The following is a 12,644-nucleotide window of genomic DNA, read 5'->3' as shown; positions in this document are numbered from 1 at the left end:
ATTGATAAGATCAAATATTGATTATGGTTGTATAGTGTATGGCTCCGCCTGTAAGACATCCCTCCTGAAACTGGAAAGAGTACAGTCAAGGGCCCTGAGAACAGCACTGGGAGCTATTAAGACAACTCCCATTAGTGCATTACAAGTGGAATCAGAGGAAACCCCACTTCAGTTACGATTTACAAAACTGTCATTGACATACTGGGTCAGATTACAGTGCAGCGTTCACAATCCAGCCATATCAGTGCTTACAGACTGTTGGGAATACTCCAAAAAAGCTTCGGGCTTTGGATGGAATATTGATGAGTCTGCTAGACAGTATGGTCTTAAAAATCTTAAGTTCAACTCTGCATTGGCCATGAGTAGTGTCTCCCCATGGATCCTCCCTGCTCCAGATGTTAATACAGTATTACTTACAGCAAAGAAAGACCACTCCAACGAACAAAGCCTTGCAATACATTGCAAAAATTTAATTTCTACCTTCTATGATTACCTACAGATATTTACAGATGGTTCAAAAGACCCTCAAAATGGTCAGTGTGGCATAGGAATCTGCATACCAGAACTCAAGAAGACCTATGGATATCGACTGAATAACCTCGTCAATATACTCAGTAGAACTAACTGCTATAATTACTGCTTTGAGATGGATTGAAGAAGTTAAACCTTTAAGGTCAGTCATATGCACAGACTTGCTCTCCGTTTTGCAAAGCTTTGTCTCTGGAAATGCAATAAGAGATGATCTAGTTCTTGAAATGAAACAGCTATTGGCTCAACTCAGAAATCTTGGACTCACTGTTCAATTTTGCTGGGTACCAGCTCATACTGGCCTCAAGGGTAATGAAGTTGCAGATAAAACTGCCAAGGAAGCTTTAGGTCATCACTGTATTGCAATTCACGTACCATTAGGAAAAGGGGAAGCTAAATCTCTTATCAAATCAATAACTATGAGTAGATGGCAGGATGAATGGGAGACAGACCCAAAGGGCAGGCAATACTTTAATGTGCAACAACAGGTTGGTGGGAAAAGAATCACTTCAATGGGGCTGGGAAGGAAGGTAGAAGTTACACACACAAGGCTGAGACTAGGACACACTGGCCTCAATGCCACATTACATGTTTTGGGGAAAACTGATGGACTTTGTGCTGAGTGTCAGATTAAGGAAGACATAGAACACATTCTTTTCTGCTGTAAGAAATATAACGATCATAGGACCATTATTAAAAAAATGTTCTGTTTCCGGTCCACCGGCCGGGTGAGTGCCGTTTGTGCGGGTGAAATTTTTTTTTAACGCCGGTTTTTCGACATTTTTTTCGGGTTCGTAAATCTAAAATCGCACTTGACATTTCCGCATTCCCAGGGCTTTCCACTAAGGCTCATACTAGCCAGCCATGACAAATAAGTAGCCGGGGGGGTAAACACAAAATAAACTCCTGTGCACGCAGTTCCCAGGGTTAAATGTATTTTCCACAGACCATTTATTTATTCACTTTTACTCAAATACAAAGTAAAATGGCAGTAAATCTTCTTTCTTTTCTTGCGTATTGCATCATGAGGCGTTCCTGGCTTGTAAATCTCTTATTTTCGGTGCATGACACATTCACGCAGCTGAGTGCGCGCGCACACCGCATGTCGGGGCGCGGATGAGTTACTCTGCCTTGATCAACGGTTCAGTTTGACATTATTGTCAGTCCGTTAGATAAACATTTAATTTTATTAAAATCGAAAATTAATATTTAGAGCCTGTGGGCTACAAAAATAGTCATTAAAGTAGCCGGCTGGACTTAATTGTGTGGCCGCCAGCCGGCGCTTGTGGAAAGCCCTGTCGAATCAGCTCTGCGCATGCGCCACAAAAAAACGGCAGCCACCATGAAGGAAGGAGATCCGGAGTTTTCAAACATTTGCTTTAGTGTGAAATCGCAAAATGGTATTCTGGCGAACAATAAAATAGTAAAGATTCAGAAAAACAAATCATTCAGTGATCATTTTAATAGCGTAATTTTATCCGAACTAGGCCTAACGGTCGATTTAGAACTACAAAAAGTCCGTGTGTCAGACATTTTAAGTACCTTTGTAAAAGTTTTGCAAATGTTGCTGTCAGCATTTAAAATGCTAACTTAAAGTTTTTGTACAAGTTTCAGTTGATTTAACTGTCATATTTAATTAAATGTGTCTGCTTTTGTAATAAAAAAAAAAGTACTGAAAGAAAAAGCAAACACAGCATTGCGATTTCTTATCCATCATAAAAATAAATAAAAAATAAATAAATAAATCCCTCCCTCCCTCCCGACTGAAATTTTTTTTGCCCACCCGGTGGACAGGAAACAGATTTTTTTTAAAGATGGCCTAGGGAAAAATGGTTAGAACAAGTAGGTAAAGAAGGAGACATTCATAACATTCTGAAAGAGGGAATGCAGGGAAAGAGTATTAAAGCCCTTATGACGTATCTGACAGACACTAGACTAATGGGAAGAATTTAGTTCCATACACTTTCCTAATCTCCTTATATAATTTTTTTTCTTTTCTCTATCATGCCGAAGACTTGACCTGAACAACTCACACACTCATACAGTAGGTGGCGATATACAATTAAATATTGTGAAACGCCATTAATCAAAAGAAGAAGACGTAGTAGAACTGCGACCGGAAGCCATAGATTGTTTACAGAATCGATGCCGGAAGCGCTTCATTCACTAGAAACATTACGAACATGGAGCAAGTTCTCATTGAAAACGGAGCAAAGAGCAGCCCTGGAGGTATTTATTGAAAGGAAGGACGTTTTCGCCTTGCTCCCGACCGGCTTCGGTAAGAGTTTAATCTACCAGTTAGCCCCGTCGCGTCACATACGTCAGAGGAAAGAGTGATGTGATTGGTTTAAGCTTCGTCACAGCCTTTTCTGGCTTCGACCAATAGCAAACTAAGGCATTTCAGGGAGGCGGGTCAACCACGCACTTTGGGAAACGGTTGGGCTTATGCTGCGTTCATGTGCTATGGGAATTATAGTAAATACCAAACGCCGACATGGAAAGCACACATGAACGCCCCCTCTTGTGGTATTTTCCACTGGGCAACTCGTAGAAAATTTTGATACACGAGTTGCCGAGATGAGATGAACTTTAACCTTTTCAACATGGCGGCGAGCGGTACAAGACACTTGAATGTTAAGCACTGTACGCTACTAAAGTTTTTTTTTTTTTACTAGTACTAGTGGGTAGTTTTTGGTGTCTATGCAATGTTGCGTCATTAACAAGTGTAATATAATACGTTAGAAATCCGTTTCCTTTAAAAATGTGTTGTTATGGTTTGTTTTTACCTATCCAGAGCAGACGCTATTGCTAACGACAGCTAACTAACTATTGCTAACTTGAATCTGGTCCACCATCTTTAATTTGTCAACAACAACAAAAGCATGTGAACACAACACACTGGTAAATACCACTTCCCAACTGGAAAATATCATCTTCCCATAGCACATGAATGCAGCATTAATATCTTCGCCAGACCAAATACTCGCAGAGCTTTGAAGTCGCGTTAGCCAGATTACCATGGTACAGCTTTCCTCACACTTTTACCTGTGCTTTTAGGAATAGAAGCCATTGCAGCCAGATATATACACTCTGCCGAATTTCAATCTCATAATTCTCAACATCATCTTCCTCTTGTACTGCCTTGAGATAGGAGTCACTTAACTCCATAAATCTTTCCCAATTAGCTTTATGGAAAACCCATCTACTACCATTTCCTGTGTCTTAGAATATTAATGCTCAGCTTACACATAACTGGATAATGGTCACTTCCTATGGTTCCTTTCTCGTATACTTCCCACTCACATTTAGTAAAATTCAGACTAGGCCCAATTATACCAAGTTGGTAAATTTATACTGTGGTAAGGTTAGACCGTGGCTGCTACAGTTTAAAATTACCTGGTAAATTCAGACCGTGACAGGAATTTTTTCCACTATCACCCCTGATAACAACAAAACAACATTGGAAATCTGTGATTTTGATTTCAGTAGCTTTCGGGCCACTAAACAAAAATAACCGGGTGTCAGGGAGGATTCTTTTTATGACCTAAACATGAAAAATATGAAAGGCAGTCTACCTTTAATTTAGCTAACAAAAATGCTAACACTTTCCTGACGCGTATACAGAAATACGTTTATTCCTGATTTAACTCGGGGTCACTAAGCCTGTCTCTGTAGAGTCTTAAACTGACAGAAAGTTCATTTCCAGAGGGAAAAACTCCTTACATCACATCACATGAGAAATAAAACCCCAGAGCACACAGCGGGCTTCAGGCTAACTCACTAAACCACTTATTCTTATCCAGCACCGAGATACAAAGAGTGTCTAAACTGCACATTTACTCATTCAAATAAAAAGCACTTCTATTGTTTTGACTTACCCACAAAACAAGTACCCAGCGGTGTATAACGCGTCCGACAGACTTTCCTGCTGCTAATACCAAACCAGCAAAAGTTACCGCGCGTTCAAGAAAAGGCTATGTTACAAACCACACCACATTCACTACATAGGGCGCTAGAGGTATACCAAGGCGGCGGGAATAACCATTGTAAAGCATAACACAGCTTTAAAAATGTCAGTATATTACAAAATAATATGTGGTGGTGTTTGCTAGTATCACGAAATGTAACCGCTGGTAGTGAATGATAAATTACCAGTGCACTATATAGTGCTCATTCTGTTATACTGAATAGTGACCAAGGGGAGTGAATTCGGACAGAGGCACGTTAGTGTTCTTCTACAGTTTATGGCAAGTTTGGATGCAGCATGGCGTATTCCTGCCACCTACAGTTTACTGACAGAAGTACAACAATATTCTTTCTTTCCCTCTCTTTTACACACACACACACACACACACAAATAAATCCAGAAGGTTATTATCTGGTGATAAAATGTACAAAAAAATGTTATTACTTTATCTTGTGTGCATTTAATACATGTTGTAAACAGTGATCCCAGTGTGAACATGATTTTTTTATTTATTTGTGGCGTTAAATGGCTTTGATCCTAATCTAATTCCATCCATCCATCCATTATCTGTAGCCACTTATCCTGTCCTACAGGGTCGCAGGTAAGCTGGAGCCTATCCCAGCTGACTATGGGCGAGAGGCAGGGTACACCCTGGACAAGTCGCCAGGTCATCACAGGGCTGACACATAGACAAACAACCATTCACACTCACGGTCAACCTAACCTGCTTGTCTTTGGGGGAAACCGAAGGAAACCCACGCAGACATGGAGATAACATGCAAACTCCACACAGAAAGGCCCTTGCCGGCCAATGGGCTCGAACCCAGGATCTTCTTGCTGTAAGGTGACAGTGCTACCCACTACACCACAGTGCCACCCTAATATACACTACCGTTCAAAAGTTTGGGGTCACCCAGACAATTTTGTGTTTTCCATGAAAAGTCATACTTTTATTTACCACCATAAGTTGTAAAATGAATAGAAAATATAGTCAAGACATTTTTCTGGCCATTTTGAGCATTTAATCGACCCCACAAATGTGATGCTCCAGAAACTCAATCTGCTCAAAGGAAGGTCAGTTTTATAGCTTCTCTAAAGAGCTAAACTGTTTTCAGCTGTGCTAACATGATTGTACAAGGGTTTTCTAATCATCCATTAGCCTTCTGAGGCAATGAGCAAACACATTGTACCATTAGAACACTGGAGTGATAGTTGCTGGAAATGGGCCTCTATACACCTATGGAGATATTGCACCAAAAACCAGACATTTAGTAGAATTTAGCTAGAATAGTCATTTACCACATTAGCAATGTATAGAGTGTATTTCTGATTAGTTTAAAGTGATCTTCATTGAAAAGAACAGTGCTTTTCTTTCAAAAATAAGGAAATTTCAAAGTGACCCCAAACTTTTGAACGGTAGTGTAATTCCTTCATCTTAAAATGTTAACTGCTTAAAGTTTACGGAATATGCATTTGTGTAAAAAAAAAATTGGAATGAACTCTTAATCTATCAGTGCTTTTGCTCTAATCAGTGAACATATAAACCAACTGAAAAGACAGATTTGCTGATATTCAGAATAAATATTAAGCGTCACTTATTTATAGATCACATGGGTCTGAGCTCTGTGACTATTTTGACCAGTGAATGTCAGTAATGTGTATATTTGCTTCTATTCTCATGTGTTCATCAGAAAGGTACAACAGTTTTTATATTTAATCATTTATCATTTAAATTAACAAATCTGAATCATTTTGTTTAAAGGGTTAACAAAAGACTCAACTTTTGACTCATCAGATGACACCATATTTACTTCTTTTCTTTTTTTTTTGATTGGTTGATTGGTTTTGAGAAGTTTCTTCATCATGCCACCCTCTTACCCATATGTGCAGAATGCAGGAACTTGGTGCCAGAAAGTCATCATAGTCACCTTCCTGCTCAATGTTTTCCTTGTCCTGTCCTTTGTCACTTATTTTTCTTAATTATCATCTGTTTATTACTTTAACTTTTGTGGTTACGAAGTCACCATAAAGAAAAACAAAAAGATTTAGCACAACATACTTAAGGTTTTACATCACAATAAATCACTAAAACTTAAGGTCTACATGTTTTATACTTGCTGCATATGAAACTATTGTTTAGATTACAAGGGCAAAATTTCATAACCTTGATATAGCAGGGTACAGCCTTCAACTGTCCATAATTTAATATAACTGGTATTTTATTATTCAGCACAGTAAAAATGGTGAGAAATATTTGCTATTCTTAATAAAATAAATAACCTAAAAACACAAAAACATAGCAGAAAAAAATTCAGCAATAATACACAAACATATTATTTTTTTTTATTATTCTTTAAAAATTCAGTGTCGTAAACGTCAGTGAGAAATTCACTGGAGAAATTTTCCCAGCTGTCAATGCCTGGGACAACTGGACAAAGCTAAGACAATGGTAGATTAAGTATGAGAGTTCAATATCCCTATTGTTTGGACTACAAAAATATTAAAATCAGCTTGCAGCTTACTATTGATTTACTTACTTTGGAAAGGTTTAGCGCATAAATGCTTCTTCACTCACTTCTTTGGCACTGGGTATGTAAGATCTTGCCCCTATTAAAGGGGCTGACTCACCCTTCCCAGAATTCAGTTCCTTGTTTTCGTTATTGAAAATCACATGACCACTACCTTAAAAATCCAACTTGAACTTCTTCTTCATCTACATATCATACATTGCAGCTTTGAATAGGATATATCTGATATTTTCTTTCCTTCATGGCTACCCACGAGATGGCTGAGGCCGGTTCTGGTCCATTACGATGGATTAACCATATGGAAACGAAGTGGATCATTTGAAAGAATTTAAAATATACAACCCCAAATCTGAAAAAATTGGGACGGGATGGAACATGCAAATTAGAAAAAAAGAAAGCAGTAATTTCTAAATATAATTTGACTTGTATTTCATTGCAGACAGTATGAACCCAAGATATGTCATTTATTAATATACGTTCATTTCTGCGTTTCAAGCCTGCAACACATTACAAAAAAGTTGGGACGGGGCATTTTAGGACGAGTAATGAGGTAAAACAATTAAATAATGATGTGATTTGAAACAGGTGATATCAACAGGTGATTGTAATCATGATTCAGTACAAAATCAGTATCCAGGAACGGTCTAGTCTTTGAGGAGCAAAGATGGCCGGAGGATTGCCAGTTTATCAACAAATGTGTGAGAAAAGTATTCAAATGTTTAAAAATAATGTTCCTCAAAGAAAGATAGGAAGGGATTTGGACATTTCACCCTCTACGGGGCACATCATTAAATGATTCAAGGAATCTGGGGGGATTTCAGTGCATAAAGGGCAAGGGCACAAGCCTAAGCTGAATTGTATCCAGAAGCACCGTCAACTTCTCTGGGCTTGGAGGCATCTGGGCTGGCCCATCACACAATGGAGACATGTATTGTTTTCCTTTGAATCAGTATTCTAGGTCTTTTTTTGTTGTTGTAAGGAATAGATGCTGTGTGCTCCAGACCAGGAAATAGACCATCCAGACTGCTACCAACAAGTCCAAAAGCCAGGGTGTGTCATGGTGTGGGGTTGTGTCAGTGCCCTTGGCAAAGGTAACTTACATTTCTGTGATGGAGCATTAACGCAGAAAAGTATATTGAGATTTTGGAGCAAAATATCAAGACAACATCTTTTCCAGGGATATTTCAACAACAGAACATGAAACCACATTCTGCTCACATTACAAAGGCATGGCTGTGGACGAAGAGTGTCTTCAGTCCCTAAACATCCTTTAAGTGTTGTGAGAAGGAATGGCAGCATTATAAAGTGGTACATTCTTTACTATCCCAATGTTTTTGAAATGTGTTGCAAAAATCAGAATTGAAAGTATTTATTTTGAACAAACAATAAAATTCACGAGGTAAGACATCAAATAATGTGCCGTTGTATTGTTGAGTGCAATATAGATCAAAACTTCTTTACAAATCATTGTTTTCAGTTTGTTTGTTTTTTTTGTTATGCTCTCAGTGGCAGTACTAGGACCATTCAATTGCAGTGAGAAAGTGATGCTCTGAGCCCATGTTTACATTAGACCGTATCAGCGGATCATCAGATTAACGTTTTTAAAACGATTAGTGTGCACACAGCAACACCAATACACGATTTGCGTGCACACAACAATACCAATACACGGATACGCTCGGCTCCGCAGGCATCCTGCGCTCCAAATCACTCCACCCTGAACAGCGAGTGCCCTCTGGAGGGTGCGCACTCTGGCCCTGCGCAGCTCACAGAGCGCGCGAGTGAAGCACACTAGCAGTGTTTTCGGGACTGAGCCGCTGTGTGTGTGATCCCAGCGCACATCACTTCCCACTTGCAAGTGGAAGGATGGCAAGCCTAAAGACAATCATAACTACACAATGGGCAGTATTTGCATCAGTATTTGCAGTATTTTCATACTTTTATACTCTTTAATGAAAGGTGATACAAGGCGGAAGTCCGTGCCGTTTTTCAGCAGTCGCGTCACATGACCAACGCCAGCGAATCAGGAAGGTGGATGTCACAGTGACGTTGTCCAATGAGACGCCAGCTAGAGCTCAGCACAGTGTATCCGCATATTCTGAATGTTTACACAGCACCGGAGCTGACACGATCTGGATTGAATACGTGGACGCTGGCGGATTCCCGTTTCCCGGCGTTTCCAGGTGGTTTAATGTAAACGGACAGTGCATCCGCGAAGAAAACGAGACAGATACGGTCTAATGTAAACGTAGCCTGAGTGGGACTTGACAAACAGACTAATATATGTGAAACCACCCTTAGAAAATGTAAAACCTTTAAATATACTTTGCTCTTCTGGGAGAACCCTTAAAAGTTTTATGTAGAATCCTACAACAGAATGTTTCTCTATCAGAAAGGATTCAATGCAGAACACTTTTTAGGAGGCCAAGAACCCTTTTTTCTTAGAGTGTGGATATACACTCACCAGCCACTTTAACTCAGTGACTTTCACTGTGGCATGGGTGTTGGTGCCAGATGGACTGGTTTGAATATTTCAGAAACTGGGATCTCCTGTGGTTTTCACACACAACAGTCTCTAGAGTTTACACAGAATGGTGCGAAAAACAAAAAACATTGTGGGTGACAGTTCTGTAGGTGGAAACACCTTGTCGATAAGAGAGGTCAGAGGAAAATGACCAGATTGGTTCAAGCTGCCAGGAAGGATATAGCAACTCATAGCAACGCCTTACAACTGTGGTGAGCAGAAAAGCATTTCAGCATGCAACAGCAGAAGACCATATCGGGTTCCACTCCTGCCAGCCAAGAACAGGAATCTTAGAATCAAAAACAAGTTCCTATTAAAGTGGCCAGTGAGCGTATATGATATGATAATTGATACTGTGGATAATAAGCCTGAGATAGGAAAGGGTTTAGATTAGAGTAGGATTGGAAAAGGATGGTACTCTGGGCAACAGAACAAAACACAGGACAGGACAGAATAGAAGACAAACACAAGTCCTACTACTGAATGCTGTTTTGTTCCTTGCTGATTATATATCAAGCTTCTATTCAAATAGTGGAGTGGAGATATATTTATACCATAATATTTTGAATCTTAGATTTTGATTGATCAAGTCAAGTCTATTTGTATAGCGCTTTTAACAACAAACATTGTCGCAAAGCAGCTTTACAGCTAATTAAAGACTTTAAACATGGGCTAATTTTATCCCTAATTTATCCCCAATGAGCAAGTCTGTGGCAATGGTGGCAAGGAAAAACTCCCTCAGATGACATGAAGAAAGCTCGAGAGGAACCAGACTCAAAAAGGAACCCATCCTCATTTGGGTGATAAATAGTGTGATTATAAACAACTCACTTCTATAACTGTGTCCTGTATAGTCAAAAGTATAAACTGTTCATTGATGGAAACTTGAGTGCAAAACTGTTCATGACAACTGCAGTCCTAAAGTTAGCAAGTCAGTTGTAGTCCTGAGACATAAATATAGTACTGTGTCTAGAGCCATCTTTCAACTGTCCATATGGGGCCATCCTCTACAGAAGCGATGAGATGAGACTCCAGCCAGATGTAGGGCATCAGGATGGATCAAGCAAGTCCAAGGAGCAGAAGAGGTCAGTATCTTACTGGTGTCTCAGGATCAACATGTAACTCAGAGATGGACAGACAGCGGGAAGAGATGGGGGGGGGCAACACACAGGTTGTAAGAACGTGATACATTTTGCACTGAGTGCAAGCAGGGACTCCAGCAAGACTAATGTGGCAGCGGGGGCGTGGCCAAGCAGCAGTCTGTGAATGGAGGGCGGGGTTGGGGAAAGTAAGTGGCTAAGTCATTCCACCTGCTGTTAATTAATGTGTGTGTGTGTGTGTATGTGTGTGTGTGTGTGTTACAGGGACGGACCATAAAAGGAGGGGGAGAGCAGAGAAAAGGGGCTCCCTCCTGACCACAACGCATGTGAGTGAGTGCTGAAAAGCTAAAAAAATAAGTGAAATAAAGAGTTTGTGTGTGACCATCAACTCTCGCCTGCCGTGCTTCTGTGGTCCACCCACACCAGGAACTGCTACAACTATAACAGCATAAATAAAAGGGGAGAGCCAGAAGATAACACAGACATGAGGGCGCCCTGTGACATAAAGCAGCCAGCCACTACACTGCCAACAAGCCCGAGTGAGTGAGTGGGGGGGAGACACCATCCATACATCCCAGGTTACCAAAACACTCTATGCTTGAGGACCCCCAGTTCTATTCCTTTACCTAATAAAAATTAACAAAAAGCTTGACTGAACAGATATGTTTTCAGCCGAGACTTAAACACTGAGACTGTGCTGAGTCCCGAACACTACTTGGAAGGCTATTCCATAACTGTGTGGCTTTATAAGAAAAGGCTCTGCACCCTGATGTAGCCTTCAATATATGAGGTACCAGCAGATAGCCTGCACCTTTTGATCCAAGTAGGTGTGGTGGGTCATAAGGGACCAGAAGTTCACTCAGGTACTGTGATGCAAAACCATTTAGTGCTTTAAAGGTCAATAGTAGTATTTTATAAGCAATGTGAAATTCCATTTGGAGCCAGGGGCGGCACAGTGGTGTAGTGGTTAGCGCTATCGTCTCACAGCAAGAAGGTCCGGGTTTGAGCCCCGTGGCCGGCGAGGGCCTTTCTGTTCGGAGTTTGCATGTTCTGTCCATGTGGGTTTCCTCCGGGTGCTCTGGTTTCCCCCACAGTCCAAAGACATGCAGGTTAGGTTAACTGGTGACTCTAAATTGACCGTAGGTGTGAATGGTTGTCTATGTGTCAGCCCTGTGATGACCTGGCGACTTGTCCAGGGTGTACTCTGCCTTTCGCCCGTAGTCAGCGAGGATAGGCTCCAGCTTGCCTGCGACCCTGTAGAACAGGATAAAGCGGCTAGAGATAATGAGATGAGATTCGGAGCCAATGCAGTGTGGATAAGACGGGTGATATGGTCATATTTTCTAGTTCTAGTAAGAACTCTTGCTGCTGCATTTTGAACTAAATGGCACTTGTTTTATGCACTTATTGGAACATCCAGACATTAAGAGATTACAATAATCCAACCTAGAGTTAACAAAAGCATGAACTAGGTTTTTTATTTGTTTTGTTTTTTTGCGTCATGTACTGACATTACTTTTCTTATTTTAGCAATATTTCTGAAATGAAAGAAAGCTATCCAGGTAATGTTATTGATATGAGTTTTAAACGAAAGACTGGAGTGAATGATCTCACCTAGGTCTTTTACTGCTGCACGTGAAGAAACAGAAAGACCATCCAGAGTTACTGTGTAATCAGAAAACCTACATCTAGCTGCATATGGTTCTAGTACAAGTACTTCTATCTTGTCAGAGTTAAGCAGAAGGAAGTTAATAAGCATCCAGTGTCTAATGTCCTTTACACGTTCCTCAACTTTATTAAGTTGGTGACTCTCATCTGGCTTTGCAGAAACATACAACTGTGTGTCATCAGCATAACACTGGAAACTAATACCATGCTTATGAATAATATCACCCAAAGGTAACACATATAAAGAAAAAAGCAGTGGGCCTGAGACAGAACCTTGTGGAACACCAAATTTTACCTCAGTATGTCTAGAAAAATTCTGTCAAGGACCA

General features: G+C 40.3%; 1 protein-coding gene across 1 annotated transcript in view; it reads right to left on the bottom strand.

Annotated features, from left to right (window-relative positions):
- dnajc9 (DnaJ (Hsp40) homolog, subfamily C, member 9) overlaps positions 1-4,513 on the bottom strand; it is a 68,740-nt gene extending 64,227 nt beyond the window's left edge. The window contains exon 1 of the mRNA XM_060939478.1: positions 4,407-4,513. The gene's annotated coding sequence lies outside the window, so the exon portion shown is untranslated. The remainder of the gene's footprint in view (positions 1-4,406) is intronic.
- Between the last annotated feature and the right edge of the window lie 8,131 nt (positions 4,514-12,644).

This window comes from Neoarius graeffei, chromosome 14, assembly GCF_027579695.1.
Source record: "Neoarius graeffei isolate fNeoGra1 chromosome 14, fNeoGra1.pri, whole genome shotgun sequence".
Classification (NCBI taxonomy): domain Eukaryota; kingdom Metazoa; phylum Chordata; class Actinopteri; order Siluriformes; family Ariidae; genus Neoarius; species Neoarius graeffei.
Note: the sequence above shows the minus strand (reverse complement) of the source record. Positions and strands in the feature narration are given on the sequence as shown.